This window comes from Crocuta crocuta, unplaced genomic scaffold (assembly GCF_008692635.1).
Source record: "Crocuta crocuta isolate KB4526 unplaced genomic scaffold, BGI_CrCroc_1.0 scaffold101, whole genome shotgun sequence".
NCBI lineage: Eukaryota > Metazoa > Chordata > Mammalia > Carnivora > Hyaenidae > Crocuta > Crocuta crocuta.
The window spans coordinates 1,958,468-1,973,046 of NW_027527956.1; the positions used below are offsets into that span (position 1 = coordinate 1,958,468).

General features: G+C 39.8%; 1 pseudogene; it reads right to left on the reverse strand.

Annotated features, from left to right (window-relative positions):
* Positions 1–9,626: 9,626 nt before the first annotated feature.
* On the reverse strand, positions 9,627–10,146 carry LOC144222201 (peptidyl-prolyl cis-trans isomerase A pseudogene; annotated as a pseudogene).
* Positions 10,147–14,579: the final 4,433 nt, after the last annotated feature.

The following is a 14,579-nucleotide window of genomic DNA, read 5'->3' on the forward strand; positions in this document are numbered from 1 at the left end:
CAGTTTCATTCCAAGTAAAATCAAGAACTAGACCTCTTAGCTAATTAGTTTACTGAATATCAGTCATGAGCTTTTGTTGAAAAAGATCTCTTAGCCCAATGGATTTCAGAAGTGGGTTCTTGGTGGCACTAAGAGTACTGTAATCTGTGGATCACTTGAAATATTTCAGACATTCCTACTTACACATGGTTGAGGGAACCAAGGCTTTCATTTTCAACCTGTAGGCATGATGTTTATGGACAAATCTCAATGGTTCAATGTCTAAAGAAATCCAGATGATTCTGATTGCCTGATTCTCACCCTTAGGTGAGGGAATCTTGCCTCCGGATTTTGGTGGTTGCCCTCAGTGAAAAATTAAGCAGTAATGTAATATATAGACCAGCTAAAAGGATAGGAAACTGAACTTTATCCAGCTTTTAGATAGGTGTAAGACCACTTTTTGGACTTGATTTCTACTAAGTATGCAGTTAGCTAATGCCTCAAGAATTGCAGAATTCTCTCACGGTAGCTTTCCTCCTAAACCTGGTAGGTTAGGGGGTTAGCTAACCTCTACCTCAGATGCCTTCAGCAGATACCAACATCTACCCAAAGGGACATGAGTTAGTAACTGGCTTAGATCGTTAACAAGCTCCATGTTCAGAAGGTGAGAGATAGCTAAAATTCTTGTGTCTGGGATTTCTTCTCTGCAGGTTTTTCACATTTCTGCAAAGAGTCCTTCAGATAGCTTTTATTGAAAAATCTATAGTGTAGGTGAAGGATGAAGTCTTTGAGTTGTCTTTCTACCTCTTCTGGTTACATTTTAGTGCTTTAATTCTTTTGCATGCTTTACAGATCAAAGCATTTGAAAAATTGGAAAGAATGCTTTAGGTTAAAGATAAAAAAGAAAAAAAACGTTACAGCTCAGATTCAGTTTCCCATTTGCTATTTCTGGGGGAGAATGATATTATTTGCCCTTAATTTCAACTGAAAACGTGATGCAAAATATAACCCACAATCACCATTTATCTGTTTTTCCAAGGGCAGATATGTAGATATTTGCATTCTCAGGTGTTTTTTGTTTTTTGTTTTTTCTTTTCACTTTGATTTGTATCCCTCTTTAACACATCACGGAACTGGAAACATGTACTCTGCAAGCTGTATCTTTTATAAGGAAAGCTCTAGGTCAGACCTTCAATAGAAGTAAAATGGAAATCTATAACTGCTCCAACTTCAGAAGAATTATATATGAGCTTCAATGCTTCCTTTCACATTCTGCTAATATTTCACTTACTCTTTTGTCTACTTTATATATTGATTGTTTTTTATGTAAATGAATGTTTCTATGTCCTTATTGCCTCTTGAGTAATTTGATGTGATAGGTACTTGATTAAAATTCTGTTTCCATCTATAGTTATATCTCCTCATTGATAGATCTAGTTTATGTGGTGGGGGCATAGTCTTTTCCTTTGATAACCATCATTTGTAAAACAAATAGTGCAGTACTTTTTGAAGGATAATGCATGGAGTTTGAAAGACATGGATGAGGATGAAGTGACTCAGTTTTTATTTATAATTAAGTTGGGGAACTTGTCATGGTACTTTGCAAATACAAACTAATCTCGTCTTTACAATAGCCATTAGAACTAGAGCATTTAAAATGTAGTGAGGGTGTTGCTAACCTTGGGCACAGAAGAAAAGGTCACTTTATAGCACGTACTTGTCTCTACTTTTCAGATTTTGTCATGTACCATTTATCTGATGATTCAAGCTTTTCGATCTCTTCTAAGCCTCAGGTGGCATGATTTATACCAAGGCCACATCTTATGGCCAGCTTCTTCTGGGTCTGATTTTGCCACAGTTAAGAGTAATTGGACCATCATTATGTACCCTGCTAAGATCCTATTACACACTTTGCATTATTTACTTTTTATAAAGCTCTGTGATCTTACAAATAACTCAGTGGCCTCATTTCTGAAGCCTGAGCAGTGTTCACACAAGATGGCATTTAGATGCCACTCAGGAACTAGCATCCCTTCTTTTAATGGTTATCAAAATACTGATTGACCAAGGATTGAGAAATCAGAGAAGACCAGCTTTTACAGTAATTATAGGTTTCCAAACTAGTTGGGAAGATAAATGTATTTAAAAGAAAACAATGTATAACATCCTACAGTATCTTTGAAATGAGTGAGACAATTTAAGTCTGCTATAGAATTTTATCTCCAAACCCTGGGATGATCAGAAAACTTTTTAGAGAGGGAGGAAGCTTCATTTGGACCGTAAAGACACTATAGATATTAGGCAGATAAAGAGGACTTAAAGTTGTCAGAGAGATCTTGAAAAAGAAGGGTTTGGCTAAATGTGCATCTCCTATAAGTGGTACTTGTTAGTGGTTACTCTGAGTATTACGATATGTATGTGTATTGTTAATACGTATAATATACACCTGTTACCACATCGGGTAAAATGTTAGAAGCCTTCCAGACAAGTCCCTCTATTGTCCTCACTTTTAAATTTCAGATGGTGTTGTGACTTTTAAATATCATTATTGTCCTTGGGATCGTGCTCTTTTGGATTTAATGCAAACACCTTGCAATTCACTTAGGTGATAGGAGTTGATGGAATGATAGAATTCCACTGCAGGCGTGGACATTCTAATTCTTGACTACGCTTCGGAAGACACATCTATGTTAGTGCGATATTTATGTGAGGTTTCCTAATTACTTAATATCTGTTAAAGAGCAATGACTCTCCTGGGTAATGATCCCAGTAGGGAATCGGGGATATTTGCTATAAGATTCAGGCTACAGAAAGCATTGTAAAAGCTCTAGAACACTAGAATTAGGTTAAAGCCTCAATTAATAATTCAGAATCTCAAGTTCCTAAAGACCTCCAAATGAAAATATTCACCTTGGAAAGTATCTCGTAGGATTGATTTTTTTTTTAAGCAGTTTGGGCTGTATTGTCCTTCTATAATGACACACATTTCCTCACTAGCTTGTGGGACCAGAGTGTATGATTACAACTGAGGAAGTGTTGTTAGATTCTTTTTCATATCTTCTGCTTGCCCATTCCACCTCTTATCACTGTTGTCCTCAAACTACCATTTATTGATAAACTTACTCTGTGTGAGGCACTGTGTTAATACTTTAGAAGCCTACTGGTACAAAATCGTATTGATGTATATTACAAGAGTTTATCGGGAGATCTTTTTAGGAACATATGAAAAGATTAACTTTAAAACATACTCTTGATAGAAAACAAAGAATTTAGTAGATGCCTGTTGCATCTTATTTTCCAGCTATAAAAATCTCATTGACTCCATGTCCTAACTTAGAGAAATCAAAGTATAAATCAGTAAATAATAACTCCTTTGTAGTGTTACTATGCTCAAACATTGTTTGAAATTAAATTCTAGTTAACATATGGTGCAATATTGGTTTCAGGAGTAGAATTCAGTGATTTATCACTTATATATAACACCTGCTACTCATAACAAATGCCCTCCTCAGTACCCATCACATTCTAGCGCTATCCACATCATTGCAAATGGCAAAACTTCATTATTTTTGATGACTAAGTAATATTCCACTGTGTGTGTGTGTGTGTGTGTGTGTGTGTGTTCCTCATTACCCATTCATCAGTTGATGTACACATTTGGGCTCTCACCATAGTTGGGCTGTTGTTGATAACGCTGCTATAAACATTGGGGTATATGTACCCTTCAAATTTGTATTTGGTATCCTTTGGATAAATCTCTAATAGTGAAGTTGATGGACCACAGGGTAGTTCTATTTTTAACTTTCTGAGGAACCTCCATACTGTTTTACAGAGTGGCTGCACTACCAGCATTTTAAGAAGTTTTTCCTTTCTCTGCGTCCTTGCCAACACTTGTCGCTCCTTGTATTGTTAATGTTAGCCATTCTGACTGGTGTGAGGTGGTATTTCGTTGTGGTTTTGATTTGTATTTCCCTGAGGATGAGTGATGTTGAGCATCTTTTTGTGTGTCCGTCATTTGGATGTCTTCTTTGGAAAAGTGTCTGTTCATGTCTTCTGCCCCTTTCTTACCTGGGTTGTTTGTGTTTGGGGGGTTGAGTTTGATAAGCTCACTATAGATTTTGGATACTGACCCTTTATGTGATATGTCCTTTGCAGATACCTTCTGCCATTCCATAAGCTGCCTTTTAGTTTCGTTGATTGTTTCTTGCACCATGCAGAAGCTTTTTATCTTGATGAAGTCCCAATAGTTGATGTTTGCTTTTGTTTCACTTGCCTCCAGTGACTTGTCTAGTAAGATGTTGCTCTGGGGGTGCCTGGTGGCTCAGTCGATTGAGCTTTCTCTTCAGCCCATGTCATGTTCCTACAGTTCAGTTCGAGCCCTGCCCTGGGCTTGTTCCTGTCAGCACAGAGCTGCTTTGGATCATCAGCCCTCCCCTCCCCCACTTGCTGGCTTGCTCTAAAAAATAAACATTAAAAAAAAGTTCTGGCCAAGGTCAAGGAGGTTTCTGCCTGTGTTCTCCTCCAAGATTTTGATGGTTGCCCGACTCACAGTTAGGTCTTTCATCCATTTTGAATTTATTTTTGTATATGGTATAAGAAAGTGGTCTAGTTTCATTCTTCTGCATGTCGCTGTCCAGTTTTTCCAAAAACCATTTGTTGAAGAGACTTTTTTTCCATTGGATATTCTTTCTTGCTGTGTTAAAGATTAGTTGACCATGTAATTGCGGTTCCACTTCTGGGTTTTCTGTTCCATTGATCCATGTGTCTTTGTTCTAGTACCATACTATCTTGGTGAATACAGCTTTGTAATGTAGCTTGAAATCTGGAATCATAATGACTCCAGTTTTATTTTTATTTTCCAGGATTGCTTTTGCTATTTTAGGTCTTTGTGGTTCCGTACAAATTTTAGGATTGTTCTAGTCCTGAGAACAATGCTGGTGGGATTTTGATAGGGATTTCATTAAATGTGTAGATTGCTTTGGGTAGCATAGACATTTTGACAGTGTTCTTCTAATCCATGAGCATGGAATGATTTCCATTTCTTTGTGCTCTCTTCAGTTTCATAAGTATTCTATAGTTTTCAGGTACAGATATTTCACCTGTTTAGTTAGGTTTATTCTTAAGTATGCTTGTTTTTGGTGCAGTTGCAAAATGGATCTATTCCTTGATTTCTTTTTCTTCTGCTTTGTTATTGGTGTATAGAAATGAAAACGATTTCTTCATGTTGATTTTATGACCTGCAACTTTTCTGAATTGATGTAGGAATTTTTTGGCGGAGTCTTTTGGGTTTTCTACATAGAGTATCATGTCATCTGCAAATAGTGAAAGTTTGACTTCTTCCTTGCCAATTTGTATGCCTTTTATTTCTTTTTGTTTGATTGCTGAGGCTGTGACTTCAAGTACTATGTTAAATAGTAACGGTGAGAGTGGACATTCTTGTCTTGTTCCTAACAGTAGGGGAAAGGCTCTAAGTTTTTCCCCATTGAAAATAATATTAGTGGGAGTTGCCTGGGTGGCTTAGTTGGTTAAGCATCCAGCTTCACCTCAGGTCATGACCTATTGGTTCATAGGTTCAAGCCCCATGTCAGGCTCTGTGCTGACAGCTTGGAGCCTGGAGCCTGCTTTGGATTCTGTGTCTCCCTCTCTCTGCCCCTCCCGGCTTGTGCTTTGTCTCACTCTCAAGAATAAATAAACACTAAAAAATTTTTTAATTAAAAATAATGTATTAGGTGTGGGTCTTTTTTGTATGGCCTTGGTGATGCTGAGGTGTGTTCTATCTGCCCCTACTTTGTGAGGATTTTTATCAAGAATGGATGCTGTGTTTTGTCACATGCTTTTTCTTCATCTATTGACAGGATCATATGGTTCTTATCCATTCTTTCATTTTAATTTTATTATATTTGTTTTTTCATGTTTTATTTTTTATATTTGAGAGACACAGTGTGAGCAGGAGAAGGGGCAGAGATATGGAGACAGAATCTGAAGCAGGCTCCAGGGTCCAAGCTGTCAGCACAGTTCCTGATGTGGGGCTCAACAAGCAGTGAGATCATGACCTGAGCCAAAGTTGGATGCTTAACCAACTGAGCCACACAGGAGCCCCTTCTCCATTCTTTTATTAATGAGGTATATCATGTTGATTGATTTGCAAATATTGAACCAGCCCTGAAGCCCAGGAGTAAATCCCACTTGATCATGGTGAATAACTTTTTAATGTACTGTTGGATGTGATTTGCTAGTATCTTGTTGAGAATTTTTGCAATTATTTATATCAGGGATATTGGCCTTTAATTCCCCTTTTCATCGGGGTCCTTGGTTTGGAATCAAGGTAATGCTGGCTTCATGGAATGAGGTTGAAAGCTTTACTTCCATTTCTGTTTTTTGGAACAGTTTGAGAAGAATGGGTATTAACTCTGCTTTAAATGTCTGGTAGAATTCCCCTGGGAAGCCATCTGGCCCAGAGCTCTTGTTTGTTGGGAGATTTTTGATAATGGATTCAATTTCTTATTGGTTATTGGTCTATTCAAATTATCTATTTCTTTCTGTTTCAGTTTTAGTAATTTGTGAGTTTCTGGGAATTTGCCCATTTCTTCCAGGTTGCCCAGTTTGTTGGCATATAATTTTTTATAGTATCCTCTTAAAATTGTTTATTTCTGGGGGCACCTGGGTGGCTCAGTTGGTTGAGCGTCCGACTTCGGCTCAGGTCATGATCTCGCGGTTCGTGGGTTCGAGTCCCGCATCGGGCTCTGTGCTGACAGCTAGCTCAGAGCCTGGAGCCTGTTTCGGATTCTGTGCCTCCCTCTCTCTCTGATCCTCCCCTGCTCATGCTGTCTCTATCTCTCTCTCAAAAATAAAAATAAAAAAATATTTAAAAAATTGTTTATTTCTGTGAGGTTGTTTGCAATCATTCCCCTCCCCCCATTTTTTTTTTTTTAAATTTTGAGAGACAGAGAGACAGAGAACGAATTAACCTGTGACTTGGGGAAGGGCGGAGAGAGAGAAAATCCCAAGCAGGTTCTGCACTGGCAGGTAGGGTTTGAACTCTTGAACCATGAGATCATGATCTAAGCTGAAAACCAAGAGTCTGATGCTTAACAGACTGAGCCACTAAGGTGCCCTGGATCTCCCTTCTTTTATTTGTGATTTTATCTATATGAGTCCTTTCTATTTTCTTTTTGATAAGACTGGCTAGAAGTTTATCAATTTTATTATTTTAAAGAACCAGCTCTTAGTTTCATTGATCTCTTCTGACTGTTGTTGTTTTTATATCATTTCTTTTTGCTCTATTCTTTATTATTTCCTTCTGCTTGTGTTCATCTTTATTTGATGTTCCTTTTCTAGCTCCTTTAAGGTTAGGGTGTGTATTTGGGACCTTTCTTGATTCTTAAGATAGGCCTGGATTGCAATAACCTTTCCTCTTATGACTGCCTTTGCTGCATTCCAAAGGGTTTGGACTGTTGTGTTTTCACTTTCTTTTGCTTCCATGTATTTTTTATTCTTTAATTTTTCGTTTAACCCATTCATTCTTCAGTAGGATGTTATTAAATCTCGTGTATTTAAGGGCTTTCCAATTTTTTTTCTTTGTTCACTTCAAGTTTCATAGTGTGGTCAGAAAATATGCATTTTTATGATCTTGATCTTTTTGTACTTGTTGAGGACTGATTTCTGGCAAAGTATGTAATTTATTCTGGAGAATATTCCATGAGTGCTCAAGAAGAATGTGTTTTCTGCTTTAGGAGGAAATGTTCTGAGTATATCTGTTAAGTCCATATAATCCAGTGTGCCATTCAAAGCCATTGTTTCCTTGCTGATTTTATGCTTAGCTTATCTGTCCATTGCAGTAAGTGGGGTGTTAAATCCCCTACTTAATAGTATTATTAGTAATGAATTTCTTTATGCTTGTGAACAATTGATTTATATATTTGTGTGCCTCCAAGTTGGCATAAATACAATTGTTAGATCTTCTTAATGGATAGAGTCCCTTAATTATGATTTTTTATTCTCTTGCTATAGTCTTTGTTTTACACTCTGCTTTACCTGATGTAAGAAGGCTACTCTGGCTTTTAACTCCATTATCGTGATAGTTGTTGTGCATCCCCTCACTTTCAGTCTGCAGGTGTCTGCAAGTCTGAAGAGTCTCTTGTAGGAAGCGTGTAAATGGATTTTTTAATCCCTTCTGATACCCTATGTCTTTTGATTGAAGCATTCAGTCTGTTTTTATTCAGAGTGGTGATTGAAAGATATGAATTTGGGGCCATTGTGTTACCTGTAGAATTGGTGTTTCTGGTGATGTTCTCTGGTCTTTTCTAGTCTTTGTTGCTTTTGTCTTTTTTCCCCCTCCCTTTCCGAGTCCCCTTTAAGACTTCCTAAAGGTATCATTTAGTGATCATGAACTCCTTTAGTTTTTGTTTGTCTGTGAAACTCTTGATCTCTCCTCCTATTGTGATGGTAGCCTTGCTGGATAGAGTATTGGCCATAGATTTTTCCCATTCAGCACGTGGAATATTTGCTGCCACTCCATGCTGGCCTGCCAAGTTTCAGTGGACAGGTCTGCTGTTAAACTTCTGCATCTACCCTTGTAGGTTAAGGACCTTTGTCCAGGGCTGCTTTCAGAATTCTATTTATCTTTGTATTTTGCAAGCTCCACTATGATATTTTGTGGTGTTGACCAGTTTTTGTTGATTTTAAGGGAGTTGTTCCTCTTGGATACCTATTTCCTTCCCCAGATCAGGGAATTTCTCAGCTATGATTTGTTCTCTTCCCTTTTCCCACTTTTCTTCTTCTGGGACTCTTATAATATGGATATTGTTTCACTTTACAGAATCCCTGAGTTTCCTAAGTCTCTTTTTGTGATCTAATAGTTTTCTTTTCATCTTCTGTGCAGCTTATTTTCCATAATTTTATCTTCTATATCACCTATTCATTCCTTTGCTTCTTCAGTCCTCATTGTGACTGTATCCAGTCGGTTTTGCATCTCAGTTATAGCATTTTTTAGTTTCGGCCTCCTTTTTAGGGCTTTGATCTCTGCAACAAGGGTTTCTCTGGTGTCTTTTATGCTTTTTTTCAATCCCAGCTAGTAGTCTAATGACTATTGTTCTCAATTCTTATTCAGATATATTGCTTACGTCTGTGTCTGTGTTGAGCACGTCTTTGGCTGTGATTTCTTCTTGACCTTTCTTTTGGGAAGAATTCCTCTGTCTTGTCATTTTGGCCAAGTTTCTGTCTCTCGCATGTTTTTGAAAGCTTATTCTGTTTCCCGCACCTGAGAGTAATGGTATTTTAAAAAATGGGTCTAAACTGTCCAGGGCGTGGCACTTCAGGAAGTGTTTCTGGTGTATGCTGTGTGCACCACACTGTTAGGTTTCGGCTGCTCTTTCCCACCGGTTGGTCCTCTGCAGAGCACCTCCTTGCTTGCAGTGGAGATTGTTTGAGCCTTTATTTTTGTTGTTGCTTAGCTTTTATTTCATGATCATAAACTTCACTCTGAAATCCAGCTAAACTTGGAGAGGGGCAAGGAGGACACGGACCCGCAGAACTGCAGCGGGAGCACAGGGTTCTAGGTGATTCCGAGCAGCGGGGGGCAGAGGGGTGCTCTCCCAAGCTACAGGAGGAATGGACTGGTAGTTACGATAAAACAGGAGTCAAACAGATCAGATTTGTCCGCACTCAGCAATGGTGATCTTCTTGCTTGTCTTGTCGTTCCTGGACCCAAAGCGCTCCATGGCCTCCACGATGTTCATGCCCTCCTTCACCTTGCCAAACACCACGTGCTTGCCGTCCAACCACTCGGTCTTGGCGGTGCAAATGAAAACCTGAGAACCATTCATGTTGGGTCCAGCGTTCGCCATAGAGAAGATGCCGGGACCTGTGTGCTTCAGGATGAAATTCTCATCATCAAACTTCTCCCCATAGATGGACTTGCCGCTAGTGCCATTATGGCGTGTGAAGTCACCACCCTGGCACATAAAGCCCGGGATAATCCTGTGGAAGCAGGAGCCTTTGTAACCGAATCCTTTCTCCCCGGTGCTCAGACCACGGAAGTTCTCTGCTGTTTTGGGGACTTTGTCTGCAAACAGCTCGAAGGAGACGCGGCCCAAGGGCTCGCCGTGCACGGCGATGTCAAAGAACACGGTGGGATTGACCATGGCTGAACGGCTCGAAGGACTCCGGGGTGGCAGCATCTGCAAGGCCTGTTTGAACCTTTAACGAGGTGTGCTTTGATTTGTTTGTTAAAATAATCCTGGAAAAATAAAGAAAAGAAAAAATCTGATTCAGAGAATAAACAAAAATGCGAAAAGGAAAAGGAACAGAAAAACCCAATCAAAAAACTATATAAACCTGATTCTAAAGAAGGAAAAGGGAAAAGAAAAGACCTGATTAAAAAAAACAACAACAACAACAACAACAGAAACAACAAAAAAAGCCTATAAGCCTGACTCCAAAGAGCGGGGGAGGAAGGGGAGAGAAACGAAGGCTGGTCCTCGTTCCACAAGAACTGCAGGTGGTGCTTCGAAGCGCTTGGTTTTGAGTACACTTGGCGCATGGAGGGTACTGCTTGTGCTGGGCTGGAGGAGAGCCCTGCTGAGCTGCCCCAGGAAAAAAGCAGTTGCCAGGCACGGTGGGGAGTGGGGTTGGCAGGGTTTGGTGTAAGCAGGTCCTGCCCTCCACGAGGGCTGCTGTGCTGCTCTCTGAAGTCCCACCATGTTGGTGTTGAGGGAGGAAATGGTGCCACCCTGTCCTCCCTTCCCCAGAGAGGGGATTTCACACCCCTGCTGTTCAGGAAGCCCTCACAGAATAAACAGCAAGGGCAGTCATTGTGCCCTGAGCCACAGCTTTGGTGCGTGGCTGGGATTCCAAACAAGGAATCCTAAGGGATCCAGCACCACGCAGACCCACCGCGTCCCTCCAGAGTTGAGCCTCTGTGCTGTGCCTGATGTCCTTTGTCCCAGAAAACCAGTCCTGTGCCTGTTGTGTGTGCGGAATCTGTGGTGTAGCATGGTGAGAAGCCCCAACCAGAGTATCGGCCTTCTGCACATACTCTCTGTCCCTTGAGGACAAAGGCGTTTTGCTGACATCTGTGAGGTGTTTTGTCCCTTGGAGAGGCAATATACTCTCTTCCAAAGGTACTCCGGGAAGGGAAATGTCCTCTCCCACTGCACCCTGGAGATCCCTACACCAGACTCTACCCTCCTGGGCCAGCACCCTCCTCCCAGGAGCGGATGTCACAGCTTCCCTCCAGGGAAAGCCACACATTCTAAAACCTCACATTTTGAGCTCCACGTGCTATTTATAAAAAACCTGGGATACCCAGTACTTTTTGCTCCCACATCTGTGGTCCGGATAGGTTTTCCTCTTGTACAAACCTGACACTGCACTTTCTCAACCCTTCTTTCTTTCTCTCCCTTTTGTCTCTCCTGGAAAGCACTCCCTGCCCTTCATGGCACTGCCATTTTTCTCTCCCTCCCCCCTCCCCCAGTTTACTTCCATGCACCTCATTCCTGCCATAGTGTCTCCCTCCAACCTTGGAGATCCTTCTGCTACTCTGTAGGTCAATTTCCTGGCTGTTCCAAGTGATCTGAGCTCAATATAGCTGTTTGAGGAACCAGGAAAGCCCAGGGTCTCCCTACTTCTCTGCCATCTTAACCCCTCCCCTCCCCTTGATGGTCAACCTTTTAAGTCAATTGCATTGTCTTATATTTAAGAACATATTTAAAAAGGAACAGGTTATTTTATGCTTGTTATAAAAAGGCAGCAATAAACTTTTTGGATAGCACAGTTTCCTGTGGTTACAAATCTAGGTTGTGGTGAAGGTGGGATTAAAATCCACATGTGTCTGCAGCAGAGAGATGGAGAATTGGGTAGACCTAAAATCCAGTTTCAGTTAATTTTATTATTTTATTTTATTTTATTTATTTTTAATGTTTTTAATGTTTTATTTATTTCTGAGACAGAGAGAGAGAGAGAGAGAGAGAGAGAGGAGGGGAGGGTCAGAAAGAGAGGGAGACACAGAATCTGAAACAGGCTCCAGGCTCTGAGCTGTCAGCACAGAGCCTGATGCGAGGCTCGAACCCACAAACCATGAGATCATGACCTGAGCCAAAGTCTGACGCTTAACCGACTGAGCCACCCAGGAGCCCCTAGTTTCAGTTAACTTTAAATACTTGATGCAGATATTATTTTGGATTTTCATTCTTCTAAGTGAAGAAAAACCACATTCCCGCCCTGTCCCCTCCCCCCAACCATATCTTAGTTGACTGTTCTACTTGAGATGGGTTTTGGTTAGTCTAGAATGTTGGTTTTCATTATCATGCTTTCCTAGTCAGTGTTGTATTCAATTTCATATTCAACTAAATAAGATTCTGACAACTACTGATAAGGTCTCTGGATATCATGAAAGATGAAGAGGATGCCCCATCTTAAGTTATGTTACCAGGTAAAGCTCTTTACTTCTTCACCTTCAATTCTTGGTCCTCAGGCCTTTTGGAGCTGTAGGTGTGGTCCTTTCACTCAGTCTGTAGAGCCCTCTCTGACCTTTCTGATCTTACAGCCCATCTCTCCCTCTCACCTTCACTTCTCCCGCCATCTGTATTTTGGAGAGCAGAAAAATAGAGGGTGAACTTAGTATGTATCCTTACCATTCCCTTGCCTGTGTTCCTTTTTCATCTGTCAGTAGAGTTCAGTAACTGAGCACACTATATAACCAGGTGGAATTTTGTTCTTTAATTTTAATAAGCCATTCTTATTGTTCTTAAACAGCTTTTGAGAGTTCATTCAGCATTTGAGTTCATATAGAAAGGAGACTGTCTTAGTATGACATACTGCTGAAATGAGAAACCATCTGTTGCCAAAGCCTTTCCTCCAAACACCTGGCAACCACTGGCCACTTTACTGTGTCTGCAGTTCTCCCTCATCCAAAATGTCCTACAGTTGCAATTATGAAGCATGTAGCTTTATAAGGGCTTGATAATTCCTTTAAATAGTTTTTCTGAACAACTGGCATAAATATACCACAGTTGGTTTATCCATTTACCTATTGGAGGCCATCTTGTTTGAATACCTTTTGGTGACTCAGAATAAGGGAGCTATAAACATTTTCATGCAGGTGTTTATGTGGACATGAGTTTTCACATCCGTTGGGTAAATATGTTTAGCTGTCTTCCATAGTGGCTCTACCAGTTTACATTCACATCCGTAATATCGGAGAATGCCTATTCTCCACATCTTTGGCAGCAGTGGGGATTGTCAGTTTTGTGTATTTTATCTAGTTATGTAGTGTTACCAGCTTATTGTTCCAGCATGAAGATCTCTACTGACAAATGATGTTGAGTGTATATATGTTCACACGTTATTTAAAAACAGATTTCCTTATTGAGTTGTATCTTTAAAAAACTTTAAAATTTTAATTTTGAAATGATTTCAGACTTACACAAAATTGTAAGCACATTACAGAGCACTACCCTATAAATTGCATCAAATGTACCAAATGTTAAAACCATAGCTTGATAGAAAGTTAACTAAACTGTAGTGCTTATTCAGATTTTACCAACTGTTATAATGTTCTTTTTCTGAAGGATCAAAATCACTATTGTGTACTACATTTAGTTTCCATGTCTTCTTTTCTTTTAAGCTATAAATGTTCCTCTTTGTCTTTTAAATTCTTGAGAGTTTTGAAGAGTACTGGCCTAGTTAATTAGTAGACTACACCCCTGCATTTGTATGATGTTTCCTTTAGGATTTAATTCATGTCGGACATTCTTGTAAGAACACCACAAAGCAATGATGTGTCCCTGTCAATGTATCTTCTCAGGAGACTTAGGATGTTGACTTTTCCCTCCAATTGTCATGTTAACTTTAATCACTTGGGTAAGGTGTTGTCTGTGTTTATTTTTCTGTGTTTATATAATCAGTGAATATCTTATGAGGAGATTCATTGAGACCATAGAAATAACTTTTTTCATCATGAATTAGTATACTCTCTTTAGCATTTACTAATGAATTACTTGGCTGTGCCAAATGGTGGTGGTTCTATTTTTATCATTCCTTATACATTTGTTAGTTGGAATTTTCCTGCAAATTACAGTTCCCTTTCCCCCTTTGGATTGTTTATTAAATTGTTAGTATGCCACCCTGGTATCTTGTTCTATTTGATGGGATCTATTCCATTACTATCATTTTTGCTCAAATTGGCCCAGATTTGGCCATTGGCAGCCCTTTCAAAAGGCACCTTTTGCCCTAAATTTGCTACGATTTGAAACAACACCAGACAACACATTTCAATAAAAAGGAAGCCTCCACAAAAGAATTAACATTGTATACGGGGTGCCTGATGGCTCAGTCAGTTAAGCATTGACTTTGGCTCAGGTCACGATTTTGTGGTTTGTGAGTTTGAGCTCTGCTTCGGGCTCTGTGCTGACAACTCAGAGCCTGGAGCTGCTTCAGATCCTGTGTCTCCCTCTCTCTCTGCCCCTCCCCTGCTCCTACTTGCTCATGTTCTCTCCCTGTCACCCCCTCTCAAAAATAATCATTAAAAATAATTTCTATACAAGGTAACATTTTAAAATTACGTATTCATGTGATTATGTATGGGTATGCATATATATACA